We start from the raw sequence: 2,922 nt of genomic DNA, 5'->3' as shown, positions 1-2,922 counted from the left end.
TAATTATCTTATCTAGGCATCGGTTCTTATCTGCAATCCATTCATGACATTACAGCGCCAGCAAACATATTCTATGCAGGCGATATATAGCATGCGGAATCGTTTGATAGACAGCATGGTCTTCGCATGCTTTTTGGCACAAAATTAGATGGCGCTTATTAATTCATTAAGTGTGAACAACATGGAACAATATATATATATATTATATGATATATATATATATATAAATAATATATACATATATATATATATATATATATTTGGTCATTATACGCCCTGCGCTGTATATATGTGTGTGGTGTTGTGTAGACCCCAGCATACTATCAGATCCCTATAAAGATAAATATGGAGTGAGTACGTTTCCAGAGCACTAGTCACTTCCTCGACGTTTCCACCGCACTCAGAAACGAGGCTGTAGCGTGTGTGTGTGTGTGTGTGTGTTGTGTGTGTGCTGCCCTTGTGTGTGCTGTGTGTGTGTGCGTGCGTGCGTGCGTGCGTGTGTGCGTGCGTGCCGTGCGTGCGTGTGATGTGTGCGCGCGCGTGCGTGCGTGGTGTGGCAGAGAGAGTGCGTGCACGATGAAGGGCAATATCTGCATATACATACTAATACAGTTTTATGATACGTTTAGAATCGATAACCCAGTATGCAAATATTCTATAGGTTCATCGGCTGTTTGATGCTTATCCTACCCAGTAGCCCAACACCAGTTAGAGTGTTGAAATAGCAAATAGAGAATATTTGAAGGAAAAACTATTGAGATTCAGGCATACATGAGATTCAATAGATGGTGTATGGAGAACGACAAAAATTGGCTTTGCTACGAGGAAAATGACGAGTGAGAGAGACAGAGAGTAATGATGTGCGCACGATTACGTCCGTGCATGTGTATGAGCGCTGTGAGCGTGCGTGGCAGTGCGTACATACCGCAGCGCGTCTACGGCGGTGGGTGTTGTGTGTGTGTGTGTGTGTGTGTGTGTGTGTGCCGTGCGCGCGCCGTGCAGTGCGTGCCGTGCGCTGCATGCGTGGCGCGCAGCGTGTGTGTGCGCTGCCTGTGCGTCTGTGCGTGTGTAAGGCTTTTGGGGGGACTGAGCAGACAGAGGAATACGATGAAAATTGTCGCTACCGAATAAGTTAAATTACGTTACAAAGAGAGGCAGAAAAGAAGACTGCAGGATACAGAGGACCGAGGAAATCATTTATGAAGGTAACATGATAGCTAGTTAAGAGGAAGAGGCCAGCAGAACGCTAGACCACAGTCTCCGCGATGGTGGTGTTGCATATCCCCCGGGCTGGAGGGCAGGTCACGTGATAACGTTGACGCATGACGTTCTAAAACGTTCAACGTAACGGTAACCCTGCACTTCAACACCGCCAACACTAACGCATCAAACTAAACTATATATGTGTCGCCGCGGCCTATACTACTAGGCATTGTGATCCACAAAAAATTAATCTATGGTGTGGGGACAAGATATCATGATGCAAAAATCCCTTAACCCTAACCATAATCCTAACCCTAACCCTAACCCTAATCCCTAACCTAACCCTACACCCTAATCCTAACCCTAACCTAACCGACTAGCCCTAACGCCTAACCCTGACTAACTCCTAATCCTAACACTATCCCAACACTAGTGCTGCCACGTTGCGGTCACCTCCCTCCACGCCCGGGGGATAGCATTACCCCTCTGCGATCGCGGTAGCTGTCTTCCGCGGTGGCGCTGCCGTCGCTGCTTCGCGTCGAGGCAGGGGTCGCGTGTTGCGGGCGTACATGCGTGATTGCCTCCCGCGCGCAGCGCGCGACGGCGCATGCGTGCGTGTGCGCGTGCTTGCGCGAAGCTACTCGCGCGTCGCATTCCACATTTCTCTTATGGCGAGCCGCGGAATGACGCTGGATAACGGTTGACCGATCGATCAGCGCCTGCTGTTGGTGTTCGCTGCTAGCGAGGACTCGCACACACAGAGACACACACAACGAGGCACACGCACGCGCATAGTACGTGTACGCACGCACGCGGCAGGGGCACACCACGGTAAAAGTCGCTGGTCCGCGTACCACGGTGCGATCATCTGCTAATCTAGCCGTCCATAGTCGCCCCACCATGTTGAAACAAGTGTGACAACAGTACGACACCAGTACGACACTAGTGAGACATAAGTGTCACATCGGCGCGCTATTAGTGCGACACTAGCAAGAACTCTTCCTGGTGGGGGAGACTACGCGCGAGCGTCAACAGAGACTGTAGCATCTTGCTAAACACGTGCATTCCCACCGTCGGCAAGCCGGACGAGGCTAGCGAACAGGAGAAGGAGGCGGAAGAGGAGGTTGAAGAAGATATTGGGGCAAGGCGATGACGCTGCTGCTGGTGGTGGTTGGCCGCTCGGCGACGCGGGCGGCTAGTTGCTACGCGCTAGTCATCTGTTTGCTGACGCTCGGCACGCGGCAGCTGGTGCTGGGCAGCGATGAGGCGATGAGCTTCAGAGGTGAGTCGGTGCCTTCCGGAAGACGATGCCGCGTCGCTGTTGTCACGTAACGAGAGACACGATGAGCGCGACCTTTGATTGCGCTTGATGAGCTCCGATGCGACACAAGAGAGATGACAGTAGACGGATGAGAGAGAACGAGAGGTGGGGAGGGAGTGCGAGAGAGGGTGAGAGAAGGAACGCGAGCAAGAGAGACTGAGCGAGTAAGAAAGAGAAAGATAGAGAAGGGAACGCGAGAGAGGAAAATAGGGAGACAACGGGGGGGGGGGCGAGGGAAAGATAGAGAGCAGGGAGAGAGAAGGGAGAACGATAGAGAGCAGGGGGAGAGAGAGGAGAGAACGATAGAGAGCGGGGCACCACTGCTTGCTCATCATTATTGCGGAAGCGTGCGAAGGAAATGAAACCTTTGCGTATTTTCGACGCTTTGATAAAGTGGC

This window comes from Priapulus caudatus, unplaced genomic scaffold (assembly GCF_000485595.1).
Source record: "Priapulus caudatus unplaced genomic scaffold, Priapulus_caudatus-5.0.1 Scaffold240, whole genome shotgun sequence".
NCBI lineage: Eukaryota > Metazoa > Priapulida > Priapulimorpha > Priapulimorphida > Priapulidae > Priapulus > Priapulus caudatus.
This window is presented reverse-complemented; position numbering follows the sequence as displayed.